Genomic DNA, 17762 nt, shown 5'->3' on the forward strand with positions numbered 1-17762 from the left:
CGTGGTGCAAATGATCCCAAAGTAGGCAAATATATCTTGGTGAGCCACCAGAAAATCGAGATACACAATTATAAGTAACCCTTAGTTTTCAAAGTTTGAGCCACCCAAATTGGTCACTGTGGCGAAGGTCTTGGGTGCCGTGCTTAAGCCAAATGGTAGGCACGTAATCTGAAGCAGTCTTCTTCTGTATACTAGTCGAAGAACATGTCTGTGACCTTCGGCTACCGGAAGGTAGAAGTAAGCCTGGGCGAGATCCACTTGCACAGCCATTCGTCTTTCTGAAGAAACTCTAGCACTCGAAAAACATTTATTAAACTGAAGGGTTCCGTAATTATGAACTTGTTGAGAACCTTGAGATTGAGTATTGGACGGTTCTTTCCGTCGCCCTTTGGGCACAAGAAACATATTGGAAAGAAAGCTGGCAGAATTTGCAGCTATCAATAGAACTTTTTGTTTTATCATTTGGGATATGACGACATCCATCTCTTTGGATTCTCTGGTCAAATCTGGCATTATCTATCAAAGGTGGCTTTTGGCCAATGGTATGCGATACCCAGTTATTATTTTTGACAAGAAAGGCGGAGCTCCCATTTCTTTCCATTGGTCTTGATATAATGTTAGGCAACCCGCCTGGAAAGTCATAACTTACGTGTCTTGTTGGACGCATCAAAGTCCGCCTGCGGTCCTGGACGCTTTCTGTTTCCTCTGTTGGACATGGTTCCTATTGTAATTTACTCGTGATATCCCAAGGGAGCTTTTAGAGTTTTGCGTCACACGCCATTCAGCGTGAGTGTGATTACCATTTCCCTTCGAGGGAAGGTTATAATGGCGACTCTTCGAAAGTCGATCCAAAAAGCCACCCTGCGAGGGTAGATTGCAATGATGGTACGACCCACAACATGCATGATTGGTACCCTGCGAGGGTCCGTGATAATGAGCCGACCCCTGCGGGGGGTGGCTAGTATACTTACTGGTCCCTGCTTTGTAATGATGCTGCTACTCGCAACATGCAAGATTGGTACCCTGCGCGGGTCCGTGATAATGAACCGACCCCTGCGGGGGGTGGCTAGTATACTTACTGGTCCCTGCTTTGTAATGATGCTGCGACTCGCAAAATGCAAGATTGGTACCCTGCGCGGGTCCGTGATAATGAACCGACCCCTGCGGGGGGTGGCTAGTATACTTACTGGCAGTCCTAGGCGGAGCGTACCAAGTCTTTCAAGGCCGAAAACCATCACACGCCGTGATAATGAGCCGACCCCTACGGGGGGTGGCTAACAGACTTACTGGCAGTCCGAGGGGAGCGTACCAAGTCTTTCAAGGCCGAAAACCATCACACGCCGTGATAATGAGCCGACCCCCATGGGGGGTGGCTAACAGACTTACTGGCAGTCCGAGGGGAGCGTACCAAGTCTTTCAAGGCCGAAAACCATCACACGCCGTGATAATGAGCCGACCCCCATGGGGGGTGGCTAACAGACTTACTGGCAGTCCGAGGGGAGCGTACCAAGTCTTTCAAGGCCGAAAAGCTTTCTTGACACCACCAGCCCTCTTCAAGTGCGGTAGTGACCAGTCCGAACTAAGGAGATGCTGGTTGGACCGCACCTCACACCATTCTTTTTTGTCAAAAGGTTGAACGCCTTGCAGGATTGAACTAGGGCCACAGGTGCCTTAGGAACTTCGGGCTTGCTTTCTTTTCCATAGTCACGTGCACGGGCTGTGGTAGCTTTATTATTTACCGCATCCGTATTTGCTTTATAAGTCACTCATTCTGAAAACAAATAACTGAAAAAAAAAAAGTACACGGAAGAAACTCGTGACAAAAAAGGGGTAGATGTACAAAATATTAACACTTGACTTCGCAAAATCGAATATCGAACGGTAAAACCGTTAACAAATTGTATAAAATATTATAAACTCACCTGTGTTCTGCGAGAGCACTGAGTTTATTTTTCAACGAAATACTACAGCGGTTGGTTAGACAACCTTCTCGGGCGGAAAACAAGACGCCAATGACGAACTGTGGCCGCCGAGAACACTCGTCGCCTCCTGCCTGGTGGGGAGTGAAACTGGTCGGTGTGCGAGAGAGATGCAAGATATGGGGTAGAAAAGGACGGAGATAAAAGCGGAAAACACGTAGGTGCCTATCTCAAACTAGTAAGCTTCAAATAACGGTCAAGAATTTAATGAGGCATTTCAAAATACACCAGGTAAGCGAGTCAGGGCAAAATTGACTCCACAAACTTTTGTTGTCTCATCAACTATTTTTAATGAAATTATTCATTTAAATGTTGATTATTATAAAAAAAAAATACATTAGCTAACAATTAAATTGGATACTTACTGAATAGTCAAAAACAACATCTCACAAACACAGTTTTCCCAACCAAAATACCTTTCCATAAAAAAAACGCTGCAAACTAAGCCAAGCATGTAAGATTAAAGCAAACTCTAATAGAATACAGCCCATATTGGGTGCATGCGAGATTTAATTAAGTCTTCCATCCTAAGCCAGTTCAATTACTGAGAAATACCTTTTCAGTACCATCGCTTTTTCTTTCAGGCTCCACTGAAATAAGAGTAGGTATCACATGTTTCAAAGCTCGACTTTTGTAAGGTACCTATCTCTCTGTTCTAAAAATTGCGTCGTGGCCTAGTGGGTAAAGAACCAACCTCTCAAGTATGAGGGCGCGGGTTCGATCCCAGGTCAGGCAAGTACCAATGCAACTTTTCTAAGTTTATATGGACTTTCTAAGTATATCTTAGACACCATTGACTGTGTTTCGGATGGCACGTTAAACTGTAGGTCCCGGCTGTCATTGAACATCCTTGGCAGTCGTTACAGGTAGTCAGAAGCCAGTAAGTCTGACACCAGTCTAACTAAGGGGTATTGGGTTGCCCGGGTAACTGGGTTGAGGAGGTCAGATAGGCAGTCGCTTCTTGTAAAGCACTGGTCAGCTGCTCTCAGCTGAATCCGGTTAGACTGGAAGCCGACTCCAACATGATTGGGAAAAGGCTCGGAGGATGATGATTACATGTTTCACAGCTCAACTTTTGTAAGATATCTCTCTGTGCTGAAAATTGCGCACGTTTTTGTTACATTTCGAGTTACAGAGTATATTAAAACAGTTTGGTGTTGAAAGTTAGAAGTTATAGAAAAGTTTTATGTGAAGTGTTTGTTAAAATTATTTCTTTTACGCTAAAGTATGATAATGACGTATTTCAAGAGTTGAAGAATTGTGTGTAAGTTTTGATAAGTTAATTTAATTAACTACTTGTAAATAAATTGATGCAATATTGTTCGTCGAATTTTGTATTGTAAAGAGGAAAAACAGATGAAAGTTTTCGTTGCCTAATGTGGCACAATGCCTGAAATAAATTATTTTTATTTTATTTATTTAATACCTACACATTGTTTAGTTTGTAATACTTATATTTAGTTATTAGACTTATATCGGAATAAGCTGACGTTATGAAAACTGAGAGGTATTCAAAAAGGTATTCTAACTAAAATTGACAGCCTGTTTACAATCGAACGAATGGCCAGATGTTGCAGCGAAACTTCGAAAAGATTTATATTCCGGAATTATTCTTCGTAACTGATTGATTGACGAATATATTTCAAAAGATTTTTTCCATCAAAACTTTTTTGCAGTATCTGTCATACTTTTCATGAAAAGTAAATATTACAACAATCAGCAAAAATAGCACTGGTAAATATTGATAGAAAGCACCTGCTTTTATTTAAACAAGATTTTACCCTCTTTCTAAAACAGACATGCCTAAAATAGTCGTACGCCTACCATTTGATACAAATCTACATACAGCATAAACTATTTGACCTAAACATATGTATCTATCTAAGAAACAATTCTTCGTCCGTATAAATCCGTACATTGCAAGCAATTTCCTAGCAACAACATATAAAGTAGCAATACATTGAAATGACAACCAGCCCTTGCTTTCAACATTGATTTTCAATTTACTGTATCCACGGAGTAAGGAAAGAAGTACGGAGATACTATAATGTAGGTAGGTCAGGTGCTTTCTTCTAGATCAAATAGGTGAGCATGACCTAAACGATCAGTTACGAGTGAACTAACGAGGCATTCGGGTTTTTCAGACATAAGTCAACAAGTTTTGGTATTACAAAAGTTGTCGGGGGTCCAAGGAAGGCGTATAAGGGCGAAAACAGTAACGTTCCTCGTCCCCCGATCACCCTCGTAAGGGCGCGCTTCCTTCATAGGAGATTTTCCATTATAGCACCTCCGCTAGTCGTTTTGTTCTCCATGACTATATCCAACACAAGCTGCTGAATTTTGATAAAATGCCTCCAATATTCTCCCGTTGACGTACATCGGGGAAAATCAGCTTCGTATTTTGTATTAAATGGAGGTATTTACTCATTATTATTTGCCGATACGGATTTACGTTTTATTGGAGACATGAAATTCCGATCATAAATTATGGCGTGTTACAATGGCTTTTTCCCGGAGGAGTTGAGAGAAAATAAAATAAATATTCTTTAGCTTAGCTAGCTAGCTGTTTGAGAATAGATTAGAGATTCCTGATGTTAAGAATATAACGCAAAAACTAGAATCTAAGTTAAAGGTTTTTATGAAGCGTAAAAATTTCCAAGGGATTAGTCTCATGAAGAAGCCCCGACAAGGAACCGTATGGACACCTTAAAATAAGTAGATTGACTATCTCACATTTGCAATATTGATAAGTTATACGAGGAAAAAGTAAATCAATGCTGAAATAGAAGGGTCATACTTCATTGTCAAAGCAGCTAAAACTGACTAGACCTGATTGACAGCACCTGTTCTCTAGCATGACGAATGGAGTCCCACTAAGCTCAAACATTTTAGAGGGAACTTAATGACACGAAACACATTGCTATTGACGTAAGTAGTCACAGTTCATCTGCTTCTTTAATAATCTCGCAAGATAAACGAGTACACAATCGTAGCCTCAATTTAATAGTCTAGCATAAAAGCGTACAACAATATTTGTTCCATATTCCCAAAGAAATATATCTTTCATATTTATTTTTACGGTCGCTTATGTTAGTAATCATAACCACAATATATCATTCTTATTACGTTCAATCTAAAACCATTGTACAGAATACACTTTACGAAAACACCTTTTTAAGCCAGCTAAGCTCTTTATGAAAACTTAACATTTTTATCTTCTCAAACGTTTTATAAAGTTACAGAGAATATTACCTTTACAGTTCAAATAGATGGAGAACATTTTGCTCAGAAATACTTTCTTTCTTCATTGAGTAATATCTTGAAATTGATGTAATTTATTTTTCTTGACATTCGTAATACTGTGAGAGATCATTTTGTATGATGTCATATCAATAGTTTGGGAAATATTGTAGTGAACGGTCAATATGTTGTATTAGTTTATTTTTTCGGGATTTATTGCTTATTTCTTGTTGATAAATTGTATTTACGTGACGTCTGTCGTAATGTAACATATATTTTTGGTCTGATTTTTACTAAGTTAGAGAAACGATTTGGAAATATCTTGGAAATAGTATCCATTTTTGGTGACATCCGTTGATTTATAAATATAATGGGCTATCAATTTTGTAAAGGTATCTTTTTTGGTACAACATCTCAATATCAAATTGATACTGAACACGGTCCAATCTGTCCTACTCTACTTATATCCACCCTTAATTAAGTACAATCAATTCCATTAAGGTAAGTGAATTCACGAACACTTTAATTGCTAGCAACAGTAAACAAGTTTGGAATTTTCCAACAAGTTTCGGCTGAAACTGTCCCAAAAACCTTGAGATAAGAGGTAAAATTGTGATAAATGTTCGTGTCTACACACTGTTAGGCCAGTTACAAAGTGTCCAAGTATAAGGACTCGGACACACTACAAACTTTTCGTCGGTCGATTGTTAATTAAACCTTTTTTTATCGATGGCAAAAATCATCAAATGACCCATCTCGCTATGGGATAACAGTAGTAAGGGTGTTTCAGTCTTTTACTGACTAAAAATCCATCGCGTTTCTTCGTAGGCCTTTTATGTACCAGGGCTGTGGTAACTCTTTCGAACAATCCCGCCTAGCCTAGTTGATTTAAGCTCATACATAAGTATGAAGATGACTGAAAGCACACACGTTAGAACGATCACATATTTGTTAGACCGACTAAAATTTTTGATTAAATTCTTTAATAATTTATTTGAAAAAAAAAAGTTTTTTCCTTCCAACGGATTGACAGTCGGCCGTCTAAAAGTTTGTAGTGTGCGCGCGCTCTAAGCTATAATAATACTGTTTCTTACGAGTAGATTTCCAAGTAAATTGGGGCACTTGTTACTTTTGCAGTAAATTATTTCAATTTCTGGATGTTACTGACAGGCGCTCGTTTAGAAGATGATTAATTGGAATTCTGGGTTTGGAATCATTGTTAACTTAATTATTTATATTAGATGCTGACTAATTAACATGAAATAAAAGTGTACAGTTCACTTCATTGTATAAATAAACGATAGTGAAAGCATGAAAGTAATGGAAATGATAATGATTTACATACATACATGTTAATATATTTTTGCTAACTTCGTAGCACATGCTAAGATCTTCAAGTAATGTAAAGATTTTGAACTATGATTTTTACGATATTTCATTTTATAGAACACCGATCGGAATGTCATCATAACAGTCCTTTCCCTCAGAATAATTCTTAAGACAGTTTTATTCAAGGACTTTGAATACCAGCAAAAAATACAACGTAAAATAATAACAAAAAATAACAACGACAGGGATTTCAAAAGTTTGATAAAATTATTTCAGGCGGCTTAAGGCGATTACGAAGATTAAACTAACTTCATGGGTAACTTGCGTTTTGTTTATGCGGGCAACCCTGATAAATGAAAAGGGTAGAATAGGCCATTCGTGACCACAAATGGAATAAAGGGGAATGCTGGGAAATAAAGCAATCAAATTAAAATGGTGTAGGAACTAGCCTTTGAATAAATAACAGGCAAAGCTCTGAAAACGTTACCGCGAAAACTGAATAAATTATTGTTTTAAACTTCACTCGAATACAAAGTTTTTAAAAAGAATCTCTTGTGATGCATCTTGACTGTATTCTTCAAAAATTGAATAAAAAGTTCTATTCATTTTTCAGGAAAAATTCCGCTACAAAGCTTTTAGACGACAGTGGTTTGTAGTTTAAAACAAACTGGTTTCTTTCCTGATATCGATCACAAAAAAAACTCTATAGCTAAGGAAAAATCGAACCATAAAGTAAATTAAAAATGAAAATAATAATTAATTATATAAAATTAGGCCATTAAGTAAAATGTATTTTATTAGGATTTATATACTATGCAATTTATAAGCTTTCTGTAATGAACTTCGGTCATACCTTGAGTATTTACAAACGAATTTTATTTATCGCTTACTTAGCTATCTTTCTTTAGATGTCCAGGATAGAGCGAAGTGGAAGAAGAAGGTATGGAAAGCGAACCCCGTCACAAGACGGGATAAAGGCTAAGAAGAAGAAGGACTTCGCTATCTTTCTGCAGAGAAACGCTGATCTGATACCTAAATAATTTCTATTACACCCCTAAAAAAAAATAATTTCAATAGTTGCATACAAAGAAACTCATACGTCACTCGTTCAAGTTCACTAATACGTCAGTGCATTGTACATTAAACTCCTTTTGAATGCACTACAATTGGATAAACGTATACGCAATTGGTATGCTCGAACTCCGTACCTGTAATTGTCAGTTCTTAGCTCTCAGTCCTTTGCTCTTACAATAGTTACAGCACTAAGTATGTAGTTGTGTTTTATTTTATATGCTTTTTTTACTTTTCATGAGTAAGGAAGAAGACATCATGAGATGACCAAGGCACGTCTTCAAATCAGTCTCAGTCCTCAAAACTTTATAAATTAGCCGCAACATTTGTCTATTACATTTTCTTAACAACTTAATTAATCTTAAGTTGGTTTGCTAGAATATGACCAGGAGATATAGTATAGTCCGAAAAGTAACACATATCATTATGCTCGAAATCTCCAATAAAAAATCGAGCAGATACCTAAATATAATACATAATCGCAACTAGAGTTAAAAACGTTTTTTTTTAATGAATCTCTTTGTAGTAGTATTGTTTTGATAGTTGGATTATTTAATTTTCCAAGTGCTACGCACAATAAAAGAACTTTAATTCTGCAGAGAATACTAAAACAAACAAAAATACAAGTAGTTGGTGCCCTAAAGTGTAGGGTTATCGAGACAATTATGGTCTGGCCATAATATCTAAGAATTTAATTCCCGCGAGGAGAAAATACAAAACTTTTATAATTTTCTCAAAGTATTGTGAATACGATAAAATATTTATTTATTTACCTCGCTTAAGTTTTGAATATTATATTATTATATTTCATTCAAATTAATAACGTTATTTGAAATAAACATACCCCGTATTAACCCGTTGACCCCGAAATTACTACCTATCATACTTAAGTGTTTGATTTTTTGTTCAAATAACCTATATTGAAACGTCAGAAAAGACATAATGATTATTTGTATTAGCTTCTTTTAAAGTGCTGATTACAAAATGAGACATTACAAGTAAAACGTCTAAACATTTTTTTTTGTTCAAACCAATTCAATAAATTGAGCTACTAAGACGTTTTAGGCTCATAATTCTACGTAAACTGTACCTACCTTAGCGTAATAAACAAAAAAGGTTTAAGCCCCAATAGAACTTTTAATCGGTTACTTGAATAAAGTGTTCGGAGTAAATAAATCATTTAATCCCTTTAATGTTAGTTTCGACTAGTTTCATTTGTTTTAAAGTGTCAAACTACAATCATGAGGGATTAAACATTGTAATCTATTTTATTTATTGAACAATTCATTACTGTAACTTCAATTGAGTGGTGCATATTTATGGTTTAATGTTTTAAGTAGTTTTGTTAGTTAAATATTTCTAAATATGTAGTTTGTTTTTGTTTACTATTAGTTTACCGAGGTTTCACCCGCGTCCCGTGGGAACTACTGCCCTAACCGGGATAAAATATAGCTTATGCTACTTGGGAAGCGTGTAGCTTTCCAATAGTATGAGAATGATTCAAATTGGTTCAAGTATTTTCGGAGCCTTCAGGAACAAACAAATAAAGAAAAACACTTTATTATTAGTATAGATTATAATGGTAATAGGTCATTGAACTTCTGAAAAATATATATGCCCCCGTATAAACCTTTTTATATCCACACTATTCAAGCAAAATATAAGAATAGAAATATTAAAAATATTCTTTCCCCATTGTCCCAAAACTTCTTGACGACCAAAAGTACAATGACCCCTTTCAGGTTACTGTAAACAAAAACTAAAGTCAACTAAGTTTTTATGGAAGAATAATGATAGCTCATGAATGAATAATGAGGTTTCATTTGCTTCGAGAGCCATCAAAGCTAAAAAAATATAGTAAGTAAGTCATTAAGTAATTTTCGTTGTTATACTTAGGTGTCAGTCAAAACAGGTTTTATATAACAAATTCACTCTTTACTCGTTATATAACTAGCTTCCACCCGCGGCTTCGCCCGCGTTAAGTTCGGGTATATCGCGTTTCCAAGAGGACTCTTCAAAAGTCTGGGATAAAAACTATCCTATGTTCTTTCTCAAGATCAACTCTATCTCTGTACCAAATTTTATTAAAATCAGTTCAGTGGTTTAGACGTGAAAGCGTAACGGACGGACAGACAGACAGAGTTATTTTCGCATTTATAATATTAGTAAGGATAGTAGGGATTTCAAATAAAATGTTTCATACAGCCAAATAACTGCTTCCGTAATTAAACTATTTGCAAGTTTAACAGCTCATAAAGTTGAAAGCAGTTTTATATTTTGATATAAAACAGATTTTCATATATACCTTATGTACTTAATGACATGATCGACATATGCGTGCCTACTTGGACAGCTCCACTTAAATCTCTATGGCTCTTTCCTCAAAAAGGCCATTACAGACACGAACGTACATCGTTCTGTTCATCGAATTATGTAATGGTTGCACTTGACCTTGACCTTCGAAGTTCGTTGTTTCAACTCAAGGTCATTTTCGAGGAAATGCCGGCTTTAAAAGTAAACGCACGTATTTTTCTTTTAAGATAAAGATCTGTTACCAAAATACTACGAATCAGAAAATAGCATGAAATTAATTTTATTTACTGTTTTTCAACGTTCATATTTTCCACTATTCCCTTGACTACATTTGATGGTACGCGAAGTTAATCCCCAAGATAAGTGTCGACTCCCACGGGTAAGATGTCGTTAAAGAACTTTGACAGACAGCTAACACGAAATGACCTTGAAATTCAAGGTCTTTCTATACAGACGCAAAATGATTCAAAGTACAAAGAAAGTATTAAAAAAAGTTTTTATCATTTCTGCGCAGCTATTACTGCTCTTTAGAGATTAAACCAATTTGAGTTGCCAAATATAGCATTTCTTCAAATTTTTATTGTATGTTTTTTTTTAAGTTTTTTGTAAATACATGCACATTTTTATAAGTAGATAATAAGAACATTTTGTTATTAAGTAGGTACTTTATTTTCTCTTTTTTAGAAGTTCAAAGAAATTAAATCAAAACTTCACTTTATTCGTTAACCTAAAGAATTAAATATTTTTTTTACGTCCGAATACGCCAATATCAAACCTTTAAATGTCGTTTTCACTATGAATATTGTATTTTTTAACCACCTAAAACATGAAAGGCGTTCCTATTAAAATCCAAATTTTTTCCAAAGCAACAGAAAATAAATAGGGCATGAAAAACACTACATACCTTAACAGGTCGCCTTTTATATTGCCGAAAAGTGTTTCTAAAACAATTTTTTGTTAGATGATCCACGATTTTAGTTCCGAAAAACCTGGTAGGTTTTTTTAACGTTGCGAAGTACCTAAAGGCTTTTTACTGTAAAAACATAGGACGTAGACACTAAAACAATTTTGTTACGTACCTGAAACTGGATATAAAAACAGGAACTGGGCAAAACCTTGTGTGCAGAAAAAGGATAGCTATTAATCACTACACTTGCTATTTTCGAGTATCTTTTTTTTAGGCATCTCTTTTACAAACTTAGAAATATCTATTAAAACAATCAGATTCTTAGATGATGGTGTATATCTTCGACGCCAATGACTGATTAAAGACAAACTTCTCACCTGGACTATACAGTCTGAAATTACCAACTCGCATTGAGCGAGCCTGGTGATTATTAATGCTCATTCCTTCTCAGTGTGAGAGTAGGCCTGTACCCAGCTGTAAACTGTTTTATATTCGTACCAACTCGTCATTAAGACAACACAACAATTTAGCAATAAGCAGATTGTTTCTGAAACTAACACCATTAAATATGATGACTTGCATACATATCTGGCATATGTCAATTTATATGGCAACCGCCAATGACTAAGGGCAAAATTAAATTGTTCTCTAAAAATAGCTGGCAACCCTTTGTACGGCTCTTTGTAATACTGATTTCTATTGTTGTAACCACAATACGCCCATAGGTGTACGACCTTTAGGCTTTTCTGTAATAAAAGAAATTCTAGTAAGGTATTCGCTTTATTGTTATCCGTGGTTTTGCCGTTTACCGCGTCTCAAGGGAATTAATTCACGCACCCGGTTTTAGATTCTACATACGGTTATATATAGACTCACCTTTCCTTCTCCAAAGCGCACCTAAATCGTATAAACATTTCAATCGTGATGATAAAAAAGATAAACTCACATATTATGTAAATAACATATAAAATTCATATTGTGCAATTTAACTTGACCCTTTAAATCTCAAAGATTCAAGCTGTCTTCGATCATGAAAGGAATTTTAAAGTTATGTTATAATACTGCAAACGGAAAAAATAAGTATGTCCATCTAATTATCTGTCCTTAGTAAAGTTTGATTTGCTTAGTTTAGGACTAGTTGACGTTATATGAATTTAAGAGAATGTTAATTGTTTAAACCCCGAAACATAGGTACTCGGTAACACTAATTGAAATAATTAAATAAACATTAACAAGTGAAGATCGATGGTAATTTCTCTGTCAGATTTAAAAGTAATTACAGCTCATACTGAAATTATACAAAATATCCCGGGTTTATCGGATTGTTATATTAATTGAATTTCGCGATATATCATGACGCAACGATGTACGTAATTGCATTGCGAACGACAAGGATTATCGAAATTCAAGAATTTTAAATGCGATATTTATGTAGATTAAAAGATTTAGCTTTTATTGCATGTTAAGGGGAAAGTGTGGTGTTACGCGAATGTATATAGAGAAGAATGAGTATATAAGAGGAACTTTGAAAGTGGCACCGGTATCCGAAAAGCTATGTGGGAATCGGCTGGGAAGGAGACGACCAAAGAAACGATAGATGGATTGTGTGAAAGTCGACATACCTAGAAAGAAGTTTACTCGTGAGAAGAGTAAAGAAGAAGAAAACATGCTGCGCCGACCCCTTATAAAATTAGGATAAGGGCAGGAGGATGATGATGATGATATATTATTGCATTTTAATTTTTCATGAACCCTCATAGTGAACGCACACCTGTCAGACACGACCGCTTGAAAATGTGAAATAGCTATTATATATTTGTACATCGAGGTATGTAGGTATATTATAAAGAAAATAAATAGCCTTAATTTCGTTTCTGTCCTTCTCAAATCCATGTTCAATAATATATTATTAATAAATTGACCCAATTAGGATACTTCAATAATAACATTCGGAACTTCAAAAAAATATAAAAGCCTCAAGGAAAAAATAAATGTATTTGTATAGAATTCTGTGTTGTTATAAGTGGAGTTTTGGGACGAAATAATGGAGAGAACTTCTGTAGTACCTATTACTTTTACATGTTCCTTTTTACGTAGTTGGTTTTCAGTTTGTGCTACACATTTATTAAATGAAAACATAATTAAGTATAACAGATTTATTGCTAGTGAAAGATGTTAGAGTCTCGAGTAAGGTGCCTAAATCTTAAAATTGAATAGGTATAACGCCTAGATATGTTAATTACTTTTAGAAAATTAAAAACTCTATCACTGATTGAGCAAAATTGCATCAAACTTAAAAAGCACTTAAGTCACAATTTAAACCTAGACTCCACCAAATAGACGAAGTTTTTAAACAATCAATTGAATTATTCTCCTTAGGGATAAATACTTCGGAATAAGTAATATAAACGTAGGTTAACGAGATGTTTGAAAAACAAATTGTATTTATTGTATAAAAACTTCTGCGGTGCGCTCCGATTTGGCGTAGCCCACGCCTTAAAGCTAATGTCAAGTTTTTGAAGATGTACTAACCGATTTACGCTATTTCATTATCATTTTCAAGCAGCAGAATCATAGTCATCATATACTCCGACGTACATAAATATTTCTTATTAAAGCCGAAAGTCATACTCACAAACATTTAAGAGAACAAAAAACAATTTTCGACTACTTGACACAGCCAGGTCTCACAACATTTAAGAGAAAAAAAACAATATCAGGCAACTTTACACAGCCAGTCATATGTGTGTTATTTCATAATAAACCTGTATGAAGTTCATAGGATTTCCATGTCTATAAAAGAGGCTTATACCGAGGTCTTATCGTCTCGCTTGAGCTACATCGAGAAGGTAAATAGGTTAGTATGTTATACAGAAGTGTTAGAAACTTATTACTTATGCAACGCCTACCGTAAACTCGATAGCTGCTGTTGTTTATAGCTAGCAATGGGTGCATTAAAATAACCTGTAGGTTTAATTTATTGAACTGTGCTAAGAGTTCTGTAGGTTTTTATCTGTTAATTATATCGGAAAAGTCAATTGACGTTCGTGTTCATTATTTTAGTCAGCATTAGGTACTTATTACTTAAAGTAACTGAAATTTATTTATTGGTTATTAACGTGTGTTCAAAATTCAATCATGTTCTGATTTCAAATACTGAATCCTTAGCAGACATAATTCTTTATTGAACTGTAATATCTCAGTAATCAGAATGTATCGGTAATATTACCTATTATACTAAATTATATAATTTATACAAACTATGTTGTCCCTATATAGCCAGCCTTATATCATATGCACACTATAAACTTTTAGGCGACCGATAGTTTGATCGGACTCATAAATCAGCATGGAGATGAAAGATAGTGCACACATTACAACGATCAGGTATCCGGCCGGTATCAAACATACTAAACGTTTGATTGGATTCACGATAAAGCTAGGCGTCCACTTATCGGTATCCTACGCAACGGAGCAGAGGTGTCGGCATTGTCGATGTGCGATGCGTACGATGCGGACAGGTGGACGCACTTGTATGAGTTTCTATATAAATGATACTACGATCCGTTGCGTGCGATGCGTCCGTTGCGTACGATACCGATAAGTGGACGCCTAGCTTAACCTTCCCTGTAAACTGTAAGCCAACAGTCGGGACAACTATCGGCAACTATCGGCCGACAGTTTAGTCTGCAATGTGCTTGGGACCTCTTAATCCTACTTTTATGGGTCGTTCAAACGTTATCTACAAAGTTCTGAAAGGACACGATAGTTCAACGAAAATTACTAACGATTTGTACTCTTTACTTTATCAGTGACAAATTTTACAAGACCTGTTGAAATAAACTTTTATTGACCAATTTTTATAATAATGATATTTATTTTTCGTAATAATGGACCATTATTTTCTGTCTTCCAGTGTTTATCTTTACTCAAAAAGGACAATAAATAAGTTTTTATGTAATCGCTTGTTCTCAGAAATAGTTAATGTCTTTCTGGTATTACAATCATAAGACCACTATTATAAAACCGAATACTACAAAATGTTGTGTAATAGAATATTGGTAAATAATATTTTGTGGAAAAGAAGATTTCGTGCTGAAGTGAAAAACTACATAACAATTACTAGAAATACTATCCTACTAATATTATAAACGCGAAAGTTTGTATGTATGGATGTATGGATGTTTGTTTCTCTTTCACGCAAAAACTACTGAATGGATTTTAATGAAACTTTACAATAATATAGCTTATACATCAGAATAACACATAGGCTACAATTTGTAAACATATTATTCGAAATACTAAACCTGCGCAGACGAAGTCGCGGGCACCAGCTAGTAATACATAAATCAATCATATAATACCTTAATGCATTTCAATACAGTGTAAAATGACTATGTGTCTTAATAAACGCAGCTCCAAAAATGTTGATATTTTTTCAAGTAATAGTCTTAATCTGTAAAGCACGGAACACACATTTATTAACAGAATAGTATTAACCACGGCTACAATTTATTCAAAGCTTCACAATTTATTCAAAAAATCTAACCGCAATTGAAAGTTTAACCGGTTAAATCATTTTAACTAATAACGAAATAGCCACAATCCATTAGGCATAGTTGAATCAAATTGCAATCAAAATGAATGCAAACACAATTTCTACGAAATCTAAACAGTCTTTTGTTTTATTCATGGCGAGCCACGCACGGCAAAGCGCTTTTTTCCGGATTTCACTACAATTTTCCAGTTTTTAGTAGTTAACAATTCAGTAGCCACTTACGTTGTTGAAACATTTCTTAATGGGTTTTCGATTTGGTTGAGTTTTTTACCCCTCGGTTTAAACTACGTCCCATCGTCATCCGCCTATCCTTTATAAAATATCGGTCGGCTTCCAATATCTCCTGTCGTCTCTTGGTCACTATTTCACGAACCCGGATAAAAAGTTACCAGTTAAGGACCATTCATTCAGAGGCAGGCGATGACCAAATGATTTCAGTTGTGAGCTGGCTTAAAGGATTTCAGTTGTGAGACATGCAGTGCTGACCCCAAATAACGTTGAGATAAAGGCAGGAGGATAACAATATTAATGAATCGTATTATTTTATGGTTTTTGACAAACATGTCTCATTTGTATAATATGCATCTAATGAAATATGATGATGTATGACTATCCTCCGCTTCTAACAGTAGGTTAGACATGTGCAATTGTAATCAAACCTTACTCAATACCTAAGATCATCATCATCATCTTCCTGCCCTGTTCCCAAGTCATTTGGCGTTAGCGCAACATGTCTTTTTCTTCCATTCTTCTCTCAGTCCATTACTTAATACATGGCATTAGGTATTTCATTTTGTTTGTGCCAATACTCATCAAAGTCCATCAAGAAGATATTTCATGAAAGAACTCGCGAATTCACATTACTAGAAAGAATTTCCATTTGTAAATTTGTCGTCACTAACTAAAACCTACTTTATTAGTAGATAAAATGATACAGAAAATGTTATTAGTGATAATATTCCATTCATAAAGTATTGTATTAGTCGTGATAAGATAGTGCAGCTTACAGTAGTCGCTTCTGCTAATAATGGATAATGAGTTTTGTCCATATACTTGTACTTGCGAAAAAAGGTCTGAAAAATAATAATTATCTATGAAGAAAACAATTACCAACTTAGTTAAATTAGAGAATCATGCGTTACTTTGCGGAAATTCATGTTAGGAAAGATATTGAGTGTTAAATTCGCGACAATTCAATTTTCTGTATTGAATTTGTAACTGTAATGTTAAATGTTAACGTATGATGGTTACTTAGAGTATAAGGTATATTGTTGAAAATGGTTTTACCTACTAAGTACCTACACTCCAAAAACGTAATTAAAGTAGGTATATTATATTGATTGCATACATACATAGAAGAATATAGGTAAGTCTATTCTTTCTAGGTTTCAACTACCTACCTCGACCCAGAAGAGATACATTCAACTATAAGTATAGCTTTCCTATAAAATATACTGCCTGAGTCAATTTAAAATACATTCCGCCATTTCAATTGTATTAAATCCAGGATTACAGGCTATTCATTAAAATGGTACCTTTATTAATTGTTATTGCACCTTTAATTAAAATTCAGTCAGTAAGGTTTCACGGAATACGTTTAAAGCTTACGTGTGCGAAAATAATGGAATAGCATTAACATAACATTATGTAGGTGGTAATGCAGTAATTAAATTTAAATCGTGACTTTACTGGTTTCAATATTAATAATAGCTGTGGGTATGTTCGTTTTAAATCGTGTAACATTTTTATTTCAGCATAAAACACGGCTAGGAAAAAGTTATTTGAATGGCATTTTATAAACCTCTTAAGCAATAATTTGTCACAATTTCTCATTTCAGAAAAAATATATATAAGTAATTAATCAAAACAATAATTAGATTTACCTGCAAATTGTCAAACTCGTCAGAACTCCAAAAAACTTCGCGACGAACTGAAAAAGAAAAGTTTCTCACACAATTTTTTTCGAACGTCACTAAAACACAGCACTTGAATTACGAACGCGAAAATAGAATCTAGAATTCGTTTATTTGAATTAAGGAGTTCGATTTGAATTGAATTTCGATTTCGAATAGTGTTTATTCGAACTTGAACTTCGGTCGCGCTCAACTGGTGGGCGTACGGTGTGGCGCCCCAGAGTCTACTGACGCTACGGCCGGCGCGAGCTCTCAAACTTTCGGTTGCAACCGTGCGCTACTTGCATTGTAGGCTGAACTATTAATGTGGGTAGTCTGATTGCGATGAGCAATTTGGACTTGTATTGAAGGATTTTGCATTTTGGTCTACCGAATAGGGAATTGCGCTTAAGCTTTTAGTGTGTAGCGACGTCTATTTTAACTAGGGTTTCGTTTTGTTTATTGATTGCTGT

The 17762-nt window shown here is 35.1% G+C and overlaps 1 protein-coding gene across 1 annotated transcript in view; it reads right to left on the reverse strand.

The window, feature by feature from the left end:
- LOC110382322 (dopamine receptor 1) overlaps positions 1–17526 on the reverse strand; it is a 139958-nt gene extending 122432 nt beyond the window's left edge. The window contains exon 1 of the mRNA XM_049849138.2: positions 17281–17526. The gene's annotated coding sequence lies outside the window, so the exon portion shown is untranslated. The remainder of the gene's footprint in view (positions 1–17280) is intronic.
- Positions 17527–17762: the final 236 nt, after the last annotated feature.

Source organism: Helicoverpa armigera, chromosome 21, assembly GCF_030705265.1.
Source record: "Helicoverpa armigera isolate CAAS_96S chromosome 21, ASM3070526v1, whole genome shotgun sequence".
Taxonomy (NCBI): Eukaryota; Metazoa; Arthropoda; class Insecta; order Lepidoptera; family Noctuidae; genus Helicoverpa; species Helicoverpa armigera.